The following is an 18,433-nucleotide window of genomic DNA, read 5'->3' as shown; positions in this document are numbered from 1 at the left end:
AACCACACATTTAAAACAATTTATTCTATTCAGTTTATAAAGAATAAATATTCTTTTTTCTTTTGCTAGTGGCTTTACGTAGCACCGAAACAGATAGGTCTTATGGCAACGATTGAATAGGAAAGGCCTAGGAGTTGGAAGGATGCGGCCGTGGCCTTAAGGTACAGACCCAGCATTTGCCTGGTGTGAAAATGGAAAACCACGGAAAACCATATTCAGGGCTGCCGACAGTGGGATTCGAACCCACTATCTCTCGGGTGCAAGCTCACAACCGCGCGCTCCTAACCGCACGCCAAACTCACCCGGTAGTCAATATTAAATGAAACTTCTGGTCCACAGCGTGCAGTCTATCAAGCTCGTAAGAGTTGGCAATATGAGTTGTGCAGTCTTTCATATAGTGTACACATATTGGACTGGTACGTCGTTAATGTGACGTTTCTTTGCCTCATTGCTTCGCTTTGATAAAACGGTTCACTGCATTTCATATCACATAGGTCCTCAGCTTAACTCACAATGTTAAGTAAACGTCATTTCAACCATCAAGCAATGATTAAAATCCTTAGGGGAAATGGGAATGGATTCCGCAACTCTTGGATACGAGACAGAAGCGTTACCTGTACAACATGGAGCTGCTACTTATGAAAAATACCCTACTTTAAATTCGAATAAATTTTAAATACGTTTCACATTAAAACTGTTTCGATTTGTATTGAAATACTGTAATGTGACCGTTCATCACGTCACCACGCGTATATTATGGTATCCCTAGATAGAATATGCCGTTTTCCGCGGTATTCCGCGTCAGTTATTGCCCAAGTTAGCACATGTTTACCCTTCCCGGAGTGCGAGTAGCGCACTGCCCGTCCAAGAGGCCCGGCTCTAGTTGCGCGCAAATGCAGTAAACGAGTCGTACTCTCACCCGCATTTGAAAAGCGCTCTCACTTAGTGCGACAGAGAAAAGGATAACCACGCCAAGCTGAGTGAGCGATGTAGGTCACGGAGCACTGCACTCAACCCTGAAAACATTATTTCTTTGCTTTTCGCCAGCAAAATTACTACTACCAATCCACAGTCTTCAACTGTTTTCAAGAACATTATTAATATAAGTTGCGTAATAAACGACGGATTTCCATGACTCAAGATTCATTAGAAACAGCGAATTTTATGCTGATTTATGACTCGAAGAAGTGTTTTACACACATAACTATAAGAAGACAATTACGCAGCTGATAAACACCCATCGAGGTGCAGACAAGATGATGAAAGCGGGTAGCGAGAAAGAAGTCAAAAGTTCCTCGAGCCATAGACTCCACGCACACTGGGCTACCAAAGGACGCTTTCGAGATCATAGAAAAATGCACGATACAATGTTGATGGGAACTGTTCAGTGGAAACTGGGGTAATCAAGCTTTAATTCGACACCTTAACCGATCCTAAGAACCCACTATTAGCGGAGTGAATTTCGAGAGAAACAGGAGTTTTACCCTCACTATCAAGCCTAACACAGCTTCGCTATTTAAATGGATGCGTACCGAAGCAAACTATGGTACTTCGATTCTTCCAGTCGCGTTGTGAGGTTTTATGCGCTGTGAATAACTTTTCGGTAATATTCTTTGTCATAGTGCTACAAAGTAAATGTCAAATCAGTAATTATTCATTAGTGACTATGAAGCTGAAATACTGCCAGTGAAATAATTATATAATAGTGAGTGTGCAAAGGTTTGTCGCTACTACTCGTAATAGATAACGGCATCTGTATATTAATCATGACGATTTACATAACGTGTGAGATGATTGATTAAGCTATACGGGAGTGAAGTAAATGTGATTTGAACGCTAGTAGGCTGCGCCATCGTGTAACTCATATACGAACTTATGAATGCCGAGGGAGTAGCATACTAGCTCAAATAACTGTGAAGTAGTGAATAATCAGTTGGTAAAAGAGAGAGCGGCGTATTGGCAACATATTTGACCAGGGCGGTATCGGCTAAACAACCCCGAGCGCAGTAGTTAATCTGTATTCCCTAAAAGCCAGTGCTGAGTTAGGCCGAGTTAAAACTCCGTTTGTGATTACAGCATCAGAAGCCCAGTGACAGTGGAACCACAAACGTGTGTAATTAGGGGCCTAAACTTCTGACAGTGAATTAGTCAGGCAATGAGGGTGAAGTAGCCGGCGACCAGGACAACACCGCTGCTTGGTTAGAGACCTTGAGTACATGAGTTTCTCTGATCGTAGCAATTATAATGTGCCGTCATTTAACACAAATATAATCAGTCAGATCCCCTCATTATGTTTGCGTGCCCATGACATCACCGTCCAAAGAAGACGACCGACGTACAGATGGCCTCCACTCATTCAACACGTCGTAGAACGCCGAGATCATCCCACATTGTACGTGAATCAAGTCAGCATGCCAGCGAACCAACTGCAGCCGAACTCTAGACCTCATGCTGCTGACGTAGTCGTGATGTGCGGCTAAACCCCTACATGTACCTTCCCGGGTGAGCTGTGGATGTGATCCAGACCAGTGTTGAGTACCAATTTCAAAAATTAGAATGTTGTATTTCCTGTAAAAATTTTAATATGTAAATTACATGCTAATTCTTTAGAAACGTAGCGTAGGACTTCGCTGTGTTCAGCGTTATAGTTACTTATTAGGGTTCGCATTGATTTTTCTTCACGGCTGGATAACCGTATTTTATTTTATTTCTATTATGGGAACTAGTGCATGTTAAATTTAAGGCCATGGAATTGATTAATTATGAAGCATCATGGGATGTAAAGGAAATTTTGATATTCATGTAAAATCACTCCATTTAGCACCAGTTAATAAACAATATGTATCATCCAAAGATTCTAAAATTCTTTGTTTTGATGCTTCACGTATATGTCAGGCAATTCCTCCCACATGAATTAAGGATGATGAAGAAGAAGTGGAATGACAGTGAGGTGTGACTGTGATTGCGTTTTCTTAGGTCGCAAATGTTAACGTAATTTGTCCCGAGTGATAGAACGTTTTTCTTCTCTAACATGAATGTATTGTGTGTATCGTGAAATAGGGGTGGAGCTTTTCAGGCGAATAATAGTTGTATTAAATGCGATGTTGACGAAAACATGAATCTCTCCCTAAATAAGTGGATAATACACGCGATGCATAAATTCCGCACTGAGGATATGAATAAGGCTAAAGGAAAGCCCATATGTGGTATTCATGCTAATGGCATCCTGGGAAATTAATGGAATTGAAGGGCGAGTGACATGATAGCTCGCCGGCCGGACCGTTAGGTCCGTTACGTTGAAAGGGAAAGTGGAAAGAAATCAAGACAGACAGCTGGCTTGTGGAATTTATGGCCGTGCCAAGGAAAGAGAATAAGTAGAATGTTGTTACCGCATTGAGAAGAACGCACTGCGAAGAGCCCATTTCCCGTCTCCGGGATCGAAAATACATACAATCATTCAGAGAATAACACCGTCGAATAAGTGTACAGCTCTAAAAGATGAATGAATTCCCTCCATTTAGTTACATAAAGTAACCCGCCTAGGAATTTTAGATGAACCCACGCCTCACACTGTCACAGGATCTGGGTTCTTGACAATGTAGTACCAGAGGCAGCTGTATCCACTGCTGCTAACTATGGATGGATCATACTGTCCACGATTCGTTGTGTGAATATAAAGTGTATTTCCGTCTGCCATTTACTCCAGGGAATGATATTTATTGAATATTGCATTGGTCTTTGGTTCACTATAATGTGTTGTCACAGGGAGCATCGTTGTGTATGTCCAGTTGTATAATAGTATTTAAATGATATCCCAGTGGAACATGCGTTACGTAATATTTGCTTAGTTGTGTGAGTTATATAGGGTTTTCTAGTGAGTATTACAATGCAACTTTCAGATACTTTGAAATGTGCTTATAAATAAATATGTCAAACGCTTTGGTTCACTTCACAGTTGATACTTGATACTCCCCGCTAGGACGACATTACTTGTCATTTGAGTATATAAATTAATAGTATGGACCAGGGAAAATAAAGCAAGATATGCCTTCATGTAATTATTTCTGTGTGTAGTGACTTAAGTGTATAAAGTGATACGTTTTTTAATACTTAATTGGTCAGAGAAGGCACGACTTCTCAAGTATGGCATATTTTCAGAGTGAAATGCGATTCTAGAAATCAGACTAGAGAGATATTGGATCCACAAGAAAAGTCGTAGTGTATACAATTCATGTGTTTAGTATGGTGGCATATCTGTGTAAATATTATCCATGTGCTTTCTCACCTATTAAAATTTGTGAAGCGAAAAAGCGGAAGTCATTCTTCTCATTTCTTAGGTAAATAGTATTCCTCTCACAATTAAGGTTCCCCTACTACGGCATATAGATAATTTATTGCCCCTTATGGACGGTCCATCAGACCCGTAATGCTCTACCGATTCAGCTAACGTACAATTCTATTCGGGGAGATGGGAATTCGAAGCCGGGCTTTGTTCGAAGATCTCATCTGTGTTATTCTATTCTGGTGTCATGGTTAAGGGCTATTGCAACTTATTCAAGCACTCAAACCTCGAAAAGGGTACAATAAGTAATTTTGGAAACTCACAGTCGACATCCATCTTTGGATTCAGAATCAATTGCCTTGTTTCCAAGGCAAAGTGAAATAATAATAATAATAATAATGCTTTTACGTTTAACTAACTACTTGTACGGTTTTCGGAGCGTCGAGGTGCCGGAATTTTTTCCCGCGGAAGTTTTTTAACATGGCAGTAAATCTACCGACACAACGTTGACGTATTTGAGCACCTTCAAATACCACCGGACTGAGCCGGTATCGAACCCGTCAACTTGAGCTCAGAAGGCCAGTGCTCTCCCGCCTGAGCTACCAATATCGGCTAGCAAACTTTCACGGACGTTTCTTCGTCCGTCAAATGTCTAGCTAAAAGGATTAGGTATGTTATGTGGTAGGACGTGTGTAGTCCTGTTCTTTAAGTGGTGGGGAGTACTGTATACAGTGCAGTACAAGCTTCGGGTAGTGTGTACGATTCATACGCAATACGTATTTTCAAGTATAGGAGAGTCAGAATTGTGGCATTGATTCAGGGTGGACAAACACGAGCTGCAGTATCACGCATCGTGAGGGTTACACGAAGTGCAGTGTGAAATGCCTGGAAATGTTACCGTGAGACATGTGACTGATACACCGAGGGAAGGTCGACCGAGGATGACAACGCCACGTGAAAATCGGTATATCCGAGTAACAATGCAAAGGAGACCCAGCTTTCACTGGTCGGTGATTACGAGATGACTTCAGAGGACGACTAGGGTCCGTGTATCTGCACAAACTATACACACGCGGCTGCATAGGGCCCAATTAAGGTCATTTCGATCTATTCGACGTGTTCAACTAGGAAATAGTCATCGTGTTGAAAGGAGAACCAGCACAGTGAGGGAGGGGCAAACTTCGTCAAAAAAATTGTAACATTTTCAATATTGATTTTTGTATGCGTTAGATATTGGAAGAAAAACATTTCAGTTTGTAAAAGTTTACATTTCCATGTTGTATGTCTCTGATAATATAAACAACATTCTGTAACTTCATTGTTACATTGCATCCTTAATACTCGAAACTCCGTTAAAGCTGCCCCTATTCACTCAGCTTTATGCCACCCGCAGATTATAGCCTAACCTAAAAACATGACCTTGGCTACTCACACGAATGTCTGGTCTTACTACGTTATATAATTCGTTCATTTGTGTCAACGAAATCAGCATTCTTCTGTCTTAATCTGCTTACCTCTACTGCCTCAAGGGCAGTGTCCTGGAGCGTGTGACATTGACTCGGGGATACAACTGGGGTGAATGACCGGTACTTCGCCCAGGCGGCCTCACTGCTATGCTGAACAGGGGCCTAAGTGGGTGATGGGAAGATTGGAAGGGATGGGCAAGGAAGATGGGAGGAAGCGGCCGTGGCCTTAAGTGAGGTACCATCCCGGCATTTGCCTGGAGGAGAAATGGGAAACAACGGAAAACCGCTTCCAGGATGGCTAAGGTGGGAATCGAACTCACTTCTACTCAGTTGAACTCCCGAGACTGAGTGGACCCCGTTCCAGCCCTCGTGCGACTTTTCAAATTTCGTGGCAGAGCCGGAAAACGAACCCGGGCCTCCGGGGGTGGCAGCTAATCACACTAACCAGTACAGCACAGAGGCGGACGAAATCAGCATTAACGATCAAATACCGAATGACTATAAAGAATCGTGATAATTCTGTATCACAGAAACTTCATATACCGTACAGAAAATATGATGGGTGAATGACTAGAAGTAGTGTTGATATAGCGCTGACCGAGCTCGATTCTGCAATCGCTTAAGTGCGGCCAGTATCCAGTAATCGGGAGATAGTGGGTTCGAACCCCACTGTCGGCAGCCCTGAAGATGGTTTTCCGTGGTTTCCCATTTTCACACCATGCAAATGCTGGGGCTGTACCTTAATTAAGGCCACGGCCGCTTCCCTCCCATTCCCAGGCCTTTCCTATTCCATCGTCGCCATAAGACATATCTGCGTCGGTGCGACGTAAAGCAAATAGCAAATAAAACAAAAAAAATATAGCGCTGAGAAACGACAGCTCGTGATAGCCGAGCGTGCTTGAAATTAAAGGTGGAATAGGGTGCTCGTAAGTCGGAGGTTCGAGTCCGATATGGGACGATTTTTTATTTCGCTGTTAAATGTTCGTGTGGGTCGTGTTGTTGAAGACAAATCTATATCATGATCAGTTCTCCAGTTGCAGGTACTCTGTTGTGTCCATTTCTACGTAGCTCTTAAAGAGCTATTTGCAGTAAAAATAAGCTATTACCGACAGAGGTCGGCTTATGCATGGCCATTCGATTAATGAAGGAAATGTTCAGAATGACCACCTCCTTCGTTCTTCGGGTCGAACGTATGCAGTTGCTTCGTTGAATGGGTGTGGCATAATGCTGATAATAAGTGCAGTGCGCTTCATTCATTGTAGCCGTTTGCCATATAAAAGTCGCATGTTATAATTTTTTCTGATGTATGCTTTATTTCTAAAAGTTTAAGTGACTTTAGAGACTTAAGTTTTAACTTATTAAGGCTTGACTTCCTTAACTACGAATGTCTTAAGAGTATAAAAATAAAAATGAAAAGCTCGTGGCAATTTCGAACTCTGAATCCGTCAGAAAAATCACATGCTGGCTGTGATTAGTACCATGCAGCCACTCCAGGCGACGAAGACTAGATCTCGTATCTCTCTACTAATGAAATAATCAACGATATCGCTTCGAAACTGATCTTGTTTGTTACAAGTTCTGAACTCGAATGTGTAAGAAGGTTTACCTTTCTGTAAACACCACAGTATGCTACAGCATCATGTCTCTCTTAAACCCAGATAGTTGCAACCATTCCCTACGCGTAGAGTATGTATAACTTGGTTAAATGAGTCTAGCATTATGTTTTAAGTGGTATTCACAATGAATTTGTCCATAGTAGGTGCTTAGGTGGCAATAATTATTATAACTTCTATAGAAGAATATATGAGACTTCGGAAAGCCGGGCTGAGTGGCTCAGACGGTTGAGGCGCTGGCCTTCTGATCCCAACTTGGCAGGTTCGATCCTGGCTCAGTCCTGGTATTTGAAGGTGTTCAAATACGTCAGCCTCCTGACGGTAGATTTACTGGCACATAAAAGAACTCCTGCGGGACTGAATTCTGGCCCCTCGGCGTCTCCGAAAACCGTAAAAGTAGTTAGTGAGACGTAAAGCAAATAACATTATTATTATACTTCAGAAAAGTCAAGTTTTCGTAAAGGATGCCTAGAAGAGTGCGAAATGAAAATTAAAAAAGGCATGGTTCAATAAGGTTTCGAACCCTCACTACTCCATGTAGCTTAGCCAGGTACATCTAAAATGCCTACTTCCGCACAGCTACTTCCTGCTTGAACGTCTATCTCTTACAACACTGTATTTACGAAGAGAGCGGAAGTTCTCGCTTCGTAAAGTCACTGACGTGTTACAGCCTTATGGTCCAGTTTTATGACTTTATTGAACGCTGTAACGTTAGTAATTACATGGCGTGAGCTATCACATCTGCTGTACAAAATTTGCTTGCCAGAGATGATAACCTACTGTGAAAAACGCATTTCTATCACTTTCGATGTGATGAGGCTATACAAAATGGCGGTGAATTGACATGCCTGTAACTGGTCCTGACCTATCACGTTTTCTATGATACCACTCATTTCTGTCAACATAAAATGGCCGCTAGAAGCAATCAGGTGCGAAATTCTTCACCGACAGCTAAATGAGTGAGTATGGTTTTTACAGTACAGTAACATTTCATAAATATGATTGGAGTAGTGGACTCCGCTCTACATAAATTGGTACAGTGTTTTTGAGATAGGCCTCACTTATTGCCTCTTGTACCGTTTTTTCATTGTGCGGGAAGTCTATATCGGATTAACTGCACATAAAATTGCTGTAAGATGTTGCGCAAGATAGGACTAAGAGACATTTAATTCCTAGCTTGGTTGCATATGTTTGGGAAAATTTGGGGCAGCTGTACCGCCCGGTATACCTAATTTCCCTTCAGATTTCTCTTGTGTAATGTCTAAAATCCTATACGGTACATAATTTCATGTAAGTGTAATATTCTTGTTCCATAAGTATATATTAATTTTGAATCAAACGTACTGGAAAATGTGGACTACGATAACGCAAGGAATCTATTGATACTAGCCTTCAGTACTAGCTCCTAAAAGTTCTATAGCTATCCGATTCCTCAAAAACGTGGCTTACGCCGAGTACTGTAGATAGAACATGGTCTGATTGTTAATGTCAATCAACCTTGTCCCTTCCGCCTAATATATACCGCAGGTGGGCTGACTTCACAGTCTCGTCAACGTGTTGGCTGGAAAATACGTCGTGTTCCCGAAGAAGCGCCGTGTAGAGCGCGAACTTCAAACAGGTGAGGTGGCACCACACCACTCATTAGGTTCTTTTCAACACAGTCCATGTACCAGTACATGGTCTCCTTGCGCATGCGCAATACGAAAAGTCCTTTTCAACACAGTCAAAATCGCGTTCATGTATTTGTCCGTGTACTAGAGTCAGGCGTTCCAACTAACTCTTCGCATCGATCCCTGGCGGCCGGAACTAGTCCGCAGTCTAAAGCATGTACTGAGCCGTACATTTCTGTGACATGCGCAGAAACACTGTATCGTTGCCTCCTGCTGTACGCTGATTTCTTTCGAGTTTCTTTAATCAGCTGTTTTTAATGCACATTGCACGATCTTCTTCCATTAATAAATGAATCAGCTGTTTGGTTACTGAGGTTAGGATGGATAGTGACGACGATGTTTTTACGATCTTCATCCAGTGAAGAAGAAGAGGTACTATTTTTCGTAAAAGAAAAGAGAAACGAAAATTATTTAGGTAACGGTAATTAAATATCTTTCTTTAGTTATTTATGTATTGTGTTGCATTAGGGCTATAGTTTATAAAGGCACAAAAGCTATCAGGTGAAACAAAATATAATTTAAATACGATGACTTTTTCAGAAGAAACCGTTCCTCAGTATAATAGAAATGAGTTTTTGAGCATTTCCGCATTAGCCGAGGAGTTGCTTAAGATATTACAAATCGATATGAAAGAAGTGAGCATCATTAAAGAGATTATGGGCAGTATGGGAAAATTTCGGCATTCCGCTTAAATGTGACGTACTCTATCTTTCATATTTCAGCATTCATTGGACTGCGTTACTCCTATTCCTTGGAGTTCATGAACGAGAATACATTCCAACACAACCCAATCGTGTATCAATCCCAGGACCAATACCAAGTCAGCGCAAGCGTATAGAGCGATATATGGATGCGTCCATTTACTGACAGCAAACTGCGTGTTGGAAAGAACCTATAATCCGTAATGATAAAAAAACATACACCTTTTCTCCCATTTTTCCCTTTTCTGTTTGTTTAAAGTCGCACTAACATATCGAAGGTTTTTGGCAATGGAATGGAAACAGGGCTAGGATTGATAAGGTTGTGGCCGTGGCCTTAATTAAAGCACAGTGTGAATGTGGGATATTTTCCCGTTTTTGTTTCATGGAGATAGAGTTCAGTATTTGCGCCGTTATGGAATATGTAAAATTGAAATCACTTGGACAACAGCTAAATAAACCCAACGCCGTGGCACAACAGCTCTGAAGGCCTACAGATTAAGAGGTGTCGCGAGGTCGGCACGACGAATCCTCTCTGCCATTATTCTTTGTCTTGTAGACCGAGTGTATAACAGCTCGATATCTTGAAATATGGAAGAGATTTTTTAAGGAAATACCAAACCTGGTTTACATACCAATGTTTTCCATGGCTCAAGATCGAAACTCTTAACCTTTGACTCTAAGTCAGGGCCTCTCAAACCCCCAAAATCTCACGCGTGCAAGATGAGGCGCAGAGTTCTTGTGCACAGGGCATCGATCCCACTCTGCTCGGTTCGGACCAACGCTTCGTCTCTGGTCTACTCGGCTAAGCTCGGCTCTACTTGGCTCGGATTTGGAGCGCTACGGACCAAAAGAGGAAAAGGGAGACAGGCGGAGCGAGCGAGACAGGCGCGGGGAAAGAGAGAAAGAGCAGCATTTGCTCCAAGTCGAGGAGTGGGGGTCTGCACTCTGGTCAACCAAGCGAAGTCGTCTTTTGCACCGTGCACAGGGCAATGCACTTGTGCATGCACTCTGAGAGGCCCTGCTCTAAGCATTATCATCATCATCATCATCATCATTATTATTATTATTATTATTATTATTATTATTATTATTATTCCTGGCATTATCCCAACTTGCGGTCAGCACTACGTGTGGATTAAGCCCAGCTTTACACCCGAGTGCCTTTCCCGACACTAGCCCTACGTGAGTGATGCGTTCGCTATGGCGTGTTTCTGCAATGGTTGTTGATGTGGTGTGCTGTGTGTAAATTAAGACGACCACAAACATCCAGTCCCCAAGGGAAAGGAATGAGACGTGGTTAAAATCCTCAGTCCCGTCGAGAATCGAACCCGGGCACGTCTGTACTGAAGGCCACTACGCTGATCATTGAGCTAAGCAGCCGGACTCTGCGATTCCTCGTAATATCACTGCTGAATAAACACACTTTCGAATACTGGATATAATAACGTCGAGAAACTTGGTTGCCGATTGTGCATTCGTATTATTTTAATAAAAATGAACATTTGTAGTAACCGTCCATTGAAATACGACCAGTTGTCTCCAAACTTGAGATGTGCCAGCCAGCACTTGGTTGAACGAGGCTGACAGTGTATGCACATTAGCTGCTCACCCACAACAGCAGGCCTGTAGCGTGAGAAACACGCAACTGGGTCGTTATTAAAGAGAGACATCTGAACGAAAAGTTATAGGGAGGGATATTTGCACGAGAAACTTCAGGCGTCTAGTGGCGCCAAATATTCACTCTACTATTGCCATTAAATAGATAATTTTAACACCTCCAATACCGGGTAACCGCTAATGTGTTTACCGATGTGTGTAAGGGTAGTTAAAAGGTCACAGGATCTGCAAGGAAAGTTTCAGTCAAGCGGTTAATAAATGGACAAAACTAATACGACCGTACTTACTTTCACATGAGATTCACTTATCTCACAGTTATTACTGTCTACAGATGAGATAGTTGAGTGGCATCATTATTGGCTCCTCGCTAAGGCGCACACGGTTTGAATCCAGATTATAGCATGTAAGACCTTAAAAATGAAAAGCCATATCCATGTGGTTCGGATTTCACGTAAATCTAGACGTCCATGGCTATCATCAGGACATTAACAGACTCGTAAAAATGCAAGCTTGCTTACTCGCTTGCTTGCTTGCTTGCTTAGTTACTACCGCCTATTCCTTTCAGTCTGTCACGATGTCTGCATGACCAGCGCCATGGCCTTCGGTTCAGAAGGGCCAGGGTCCGATTCCCGGTCGTGTAATGCGTTTTACTCACATACGGGCAATTTGTCTGGTTCTGAGACTGGACGTGTTTGTTCGTTCCAGTATACACCTCTTCAGAAATACACAACAAACCACACTGCAAACCACAAGAGGATGAAACAATATAGAACACATCCCTCTCCATCAGGAAGTGCATCCGGTCCTAAAACGGTCAAATCGAAATTTAGACACAGTTCATATCCGTGACCCAACCAAGGTTTGAGAAAAGTAGTGGAAGAAGAAGAAGAAGAAGAAGAAGAAGAAGAAGAAGAAACCTGTTACCTCCGCGGTTTGAGTCACGTAGCGCAGCTGTGAGCTTTAATTTAGTAGATAGAGAATTCGGAACCCCATTACCGGAAGCACTGAAGGTCGTTTCTTATTTAAGGCCATGGGCATTTCCTTCCCATGCCTAGAGATCACTTCGATGCCATAAGATATTTGTCGGTGCGACGTAAAACTAATATGAGAAACAAGACTTTTTCCTGGTAGGCATTGTAGGTATACAAACCGTGTGGAAATTTGTGTAATTATTATGGAAACTGTAACTCTAATTATATAAGTCTACGATCGGATTCCAAGAACTTCATAGAAAGAAGTCTCGCTGCGTAATTCGCGACTGGGTGCGGAAATGAGGAGTAACTTTTTAAGTCGCTCCGTCACAAATAAGTCTTATGGCGACGATGGGATAAGAAAGGGTTATGAGTGGAAAGGAAGCAACGTGGCCTTAATTAAGGTACAGCCTTGAATGAGAAGTACCACACTTACCAGGAACCCAGTGAGCGGATCTCCAAATGGTTCAAATCTGCAGTACAATCTTCAATCCTTACTTAACTGCGTTCACCAACGAAGATGTCACTATTCAGAAATTAAATCCAATAACCGTTCTATTCCAGTGAAATAACGTAGGAGACTGCGGACCAATTTATCCTCGATTCCATTCCCACTTCTATCAAAGATGATATAATGGCAATTTCGCCAATAGTTTTGTGTCGGGGGTACACCTTCTCCGTCCAGTTCAAGTGCGCGCCTTCTATAAGGCCATCTATGTCACTGAATATGAACTAATGTAATGCAGGATACTTTAGTTTGCCGGATTAAAGGCAATTAATTCTTAAGGGAAAGTTAATTTTAAGAGGTGGCTAACCTTAGTTTGGAAGACTTTTTGTTCTTGTGTCAAGGTTGTCAAAAACTTCTGTCCCATCCGCGCCCCTCAAACTCTTGTACATATCAGTCAATCAGGAATTTGGGGAATATTTTCTCTAGCCAATTAAAATTGGGGTGTGTACAGGCATCTAGCCTATCTGTAAAGTGTTCTGGAAACTTCCCCTCGAAATGGTATAAAAGCTGGGCAACGTGGGGCTGTGCTGTTATCTTCATTGCTCCAATTCATTGTGTGCGGCGTGTACTAAGGAGACATGGGCCGCAGGTCGTCATTCGGAAGGCCCAGTAACTCAAGGTAATGGCAGAATTTTCTTAACATATGATAGCTCCGGCAGATAGCTTTAGGGGATGGTGTCAAGCTTATTTTATTCATGTCAAGTTCCAATTTCATGGTTTAAATGCAGATTTTTGGCACAATTTTTGGACTCTGTTCAAATCCCTGCTGGGAGAAATATAATGTAAGGGAACAAAGAGCGATTTCCCTCTGTTGATTCCCATTGAACTTGGTATGGGGTGACTAAAGTTTCTAATTGTTGTATGTGTCCTCCGCCGCCTCCAAGATCCGCAATCCGCCCAGCATCGACGTTTCTAGATACCACGAGGTGTAGACTGCAGCGCGCTGACGTAATCGTGTGTGACGACAGTCAGCGGATATAAATTGGGCGACGTGTTCTCCACTGAAGGCACTCCCACAGTGTCCCGTGATCAGACTACACCGTATGTCAGACACGGAGGTACCCTTTTAAAATGTGTTCTGAACAGGTGGACTAATTCTAGTCAGGAGGTTTCACCTCAGGACATCTCCGCCTCAAATATCCTGCCTCCCGTATCACCGACATGCATTCTGTCCTAGCATTCTGCTACTCGCGAACTTTACCACAAGTTCCCTGCAAGTTCTCCAACTTCGGCCTAGCATACTGCTACCACGAACTTTAATCCAAGTTCTCTGTATAATTCTACAAACTACAGATAGTAATATAATAATCGTATGGCCTCAGCTACCATGTTCAGACATTTCAATTTGACGCCATCTGGCTGTCCGCTCGTCAATTTCGACGTTACTTTTACTCTAGGCCAGCTAGATGGCAGACAGGGTAAACCGAAACTCTCTTGGGCGTCTATGGCTGAGATTTAATTAATTTTGTCGGGTAAACACCAAATATGTCACCAGAGATCTTTCACATGCCGACATCGTACGACATGGAGTGTCGAATGTACTTTTTTCCCCCCTTCAAAAAACCGACTACCTCTGCCGGATTTGAACCCGTTATCTTGGGATCCAGAGGTCGACACTCTACCACTGATCCACAGAGGCAGCTACCACAAATAGTCATCAGCTATCACGGACATTGGATTTTCAAGCGTCCTATCGTTCCTTTTTTGTATAAACTGTGTAAAGATTTACAAATAATAAACTTTTATGTTGTGCTTTGTATATCGAGTTCCTTGTATACATCACTAATCATCTAAAATTATTTGCACTCTTTTGAAATTTAAGGTTTCTCATTTAGTCACCCCGGCGTAGAATAGGCTTAGCCTCTGTGTCATTTGCCATACGCCCACTTAGGGGTTTGAGTGTTTTCTAGCAGAAGTGTACGTTTTTCACCTCCTTGAATTTTGTTTTTGGCCGATCATTATTAACATTTTCTTTTTTTACATTTTGGCCATTTTAAGTTTGTCAGGCATAATCCTGTGCGTTGTAAGAAACTTGTGGCTCTGAGAGTCTGGACTGTATTAATTTGAGCTCCCACTCCTAGACTATGTACGTTAGTGGAGCAAACATGCTCTTATAAAATAGTGTACCTGTTTCAGAGCTATAATTCTCATTCCTTGTATGTTATCTTGTTAATAATTCTATCGAGCTCTGTACCTGTTTTTAGACTTTACGTCACTGTTATTGGAGCTGAGGAGCTCATTATTATATTATTACTGTTTATTCAGATCTTCTATTTTCCAAATTTTTAAGTCAAAAAAGGAAGGAAAGAAATATACTTTCAAAATTAACTTGTGCTCTGGTCATTTCCTTGTCTGACAATTCACCCCGGCACCTTCTTACATCTCTGTATTCCACGACATTCCCGTAACAACTTTAATCCAAGGAAATATGACCTTCAAACTCGAGATAATGTGCTGTGGTATGCCTTGAGATTATTTCAAAGTGAATTTGTTCCTGTGCTTCTAACTACCAGTAGAATTCTGAGGCGTCAGCTAAGCCAATCCCGGGAGAAGGGGCATAAGGGCTGTGTGTCACTGCCCGAGGGATGCGGAATGTTTTGAAATGAAATTTGAAGCCCCTCTAAAAGATTTCGTATAAAATTGGAGGTCTCTTTACTATGGCCACCATATCATGGTACCTGTAAGTATAGAAGTTTCTTAAGTTGGGGATATTCTTCTTCTTCCTAGTCTCTTTGCAGTCTGTTCTAGTTTTTCAGCCGGCTTCCCTTCCTGCTGCCAATACCAATGAATGTAGGGGGATTAATTCACTATTGCGTGTTTCTGTGATGGCTTGTAGTGTGAGATGTGTTGTACGTCCTTTCTTTCTTTCTTTCTTTCTTTCTTTCTTTCTTTCTTTCTTTTTTAATCCGTTTGTCCTCCAGGGTTGGATTTTCCCTCGGACTCAGCGAAGGATTCCACCTCTACCCCCTCTAGGGCAATGTCCTGTTGCGTGAGACTTTAGGTTTGGGGATAAAGTGGGGGAGGAGGAAGAGTACCTTGTCCACACTGCCTCGCCTGGTATGCTGAACAGGCGCCTTGTTGGGGGGTGGGAAAATTGGAAAGGATAGACAAGGAAGAGGGAAGGATGCGGCCGTCGTATTTAGTTAAGTACGATCCAGGCATTTGCCTGAAGGAGAAGTGGGAAACCACGGTAAACCATTTCATTTCTTTTTTAAGCAATCTACTTTACGTCGTACCGACACTGATAGGTCATATAGCTACGATGGGATAGGAAAGGGCAAGAAATGGGGAAAGAAGTGGCCGCGGCCTTAATTAAGGTACAGCCCCAGCGTTTTCTCGTTGAGAAAATGGGAAACCATGGAAAACAATCTTCAGGGCTGCAGACAATGGGGATCGAACCCACTATCTCCCGAAGAAAGCTCACGGCTGCGCGACCCTAACCGCACGGCCAACTCTCTCGGTAAATCACTTCTAGAATGGTTGAGGAGGGAATCGAACAACCCTCTAGTCAGTTTAGCCCCCGACGCTGAGTGTACCCCGTTCTAGCTCTCATGCCACTTTTAAAATTTCGTGGTAGAGCCGGGAATCGAACCCGGGCCTCCGGGTGTGGCAGCTAATCACACTAACCACTTCACCACAGGGGTGACCAATCACGAAAGTGATTTAAATGTTTTCTTTCAAGGTGAAATGATGTTGAATGGTGCTATGTGGTACAGAATTCGTACTTTTAAGGTGGAACTTCCACTGTTTTAAAAATAAATATAGGGCACGGATAATGAAGAATTCAAAGATTTAAAATCATATGACTTGTCATATTCTAACTATGATAGTAACTGTAAATCCCTTAAACAACTCGTCAATGGTTTTGAAATAGCAAAGTCACGTCATGTGAATTAAACTATTTTTATGACGCCCATTTCTGTAAATTTTGAGCAGGCTCCTCTCCAATTTCTAAGAGAACTGAATGAAAGTAAAACTAGATCTAGTATGTCCGATGTTGAGTTGGGTTACACATTTGGTACCTTCAAAGAAGATTCTCTGACATCAGTAAGTTACATCATTTTGCTGTTTTTACTGGTTTATTCCATTCTCTATTTTATAGCTTCGCAAATCTGCAGAGTTCAGGTTCATTTTTAGTTTTACCTTTCTCTTTTCCATCCAAATATTTCTCTCCAGTTTTTCTCGTTTCTTTACGTAGCAGATCTGCCACTTCCTTATGTGTATTGCATAAAGTGCATTAATTTTCGTTGTTTTTCTACTTAAGTATTTGATCTTTTATACTCCCATCAGCCACCAAAATGTTCCCCTGATTTCCCACTTCGATAAAATTTTAGTCCTTATTACCATATTTTCAATTATTTTAAAAATCTAGATGCTATTACATTCTGCTCTTTTTGTTTGTCTTTCTATGTCTTTCACTCTTTGGACTACGTTTGTACACAATGCCTTTACCGAGCTCGATAGCTGCAGTCGCTTAAGTGCAGCCAGTATCCAGTAATCGGGAGATAGTGGGTTCGAGCCCCACTGTCAGCAGCCCCGAAGATGGTTTTCCGTCGTTTCCCATTTTCATTCCAGGCAAATCCCGGGGCTGTACTTTAATTAAGGCCACTGCCGCTTCTTTCCACTTCCTAGGCCTTTCCTCTCCCATCGTCGCCATAAGATATATCTGTGTCGGTGTGACGTAAAGCAAATAAGCCGGGCTGAGTGGCTCAGTCGGTTGAGGCGCTGGCCTTCTGACCCCAACTTGGCAGGTTCGATCTTGGCTCAGTCCGGTGGTATTTGAAGGTGCTCAAATACGTCAGCCTCGTGTCGGTAGATTTACTGGCACGTAAAAAGAACTCCTGCGGGACAAAATTCCGGCACCTCGGTGTCTCCGAAAACCGTAAAAGAGTAGTTAGTGGGACGTAAAGCAAATAGCATTATTATTATAGTAAAGCAAATAACAAAAAACCACAATGCCTTGTCATCCATTAATAAACGAGTTTTCCAGTGTGTTGCCCAGTTTTACTTCCTCTTATAACAATAATCACCACCAGTCAATATTCGAGAAGTACGTCATCCATGTCTTCTAGTGGCTTCTTCACCCCATCCACCCAATAGCTCTCATTTTGATGTGTCATTTGGTGTTTGATTTGATATGCCTAGTATTTCATCTCCTTCCCCTGTTTTTGGTGTCATCAATTGGTTAACTATGTGTTTCACAAGAATGGGTGAGTCCGCTTTTCCTGATGTTTTACTGTTATTAGGCATCCCAACGAACGTTAATGGTGATGTGATGGTCTATTCTCTTTTGCCATCAGGCATCAGGGCTGCTTATGTGGATCTGTCGGCAGACCTGAAGATGGTTTTCCGTGGTTCCCCATTTTCACACCAAGAAAATCCTGGGACTGTACATTAATAAAGGCCATGGCCGCTTCCTTCCTACTCCTAGGCATTTCCTATCCCATCGTCGCCCATAAGACCTATATGTGTCTGTGCGACGTAAAACAAATAGCTTATGTGGATGTTTCTTAAGCAGCGCTTGACGGGGACATAATGGATGGGGATTAAATCCGCTTGACAAAGCAACAGCATATTAGTGCAGTAAATGTTCTAATAAATGGCC

The sequence above is a fragment of the Anabrus simplex genome, chromosome 2, assembly GCF_040414725.1.
Source record: "Anabrus simplex isolate iqAnaSimp1 chromosome 2, ASM4041472v1, whole genome shotgun sequence".
In the NCBI taxonomy this organism is placed as follows: Eukaryota; Metazoa; Arthropoda; class Insecta; order Orthoptera; family Tettigoniidae; genus Anabrus; species Anabrus simplex.
This window is presented reverse-complemented; position numbering follows the sequence as displayed.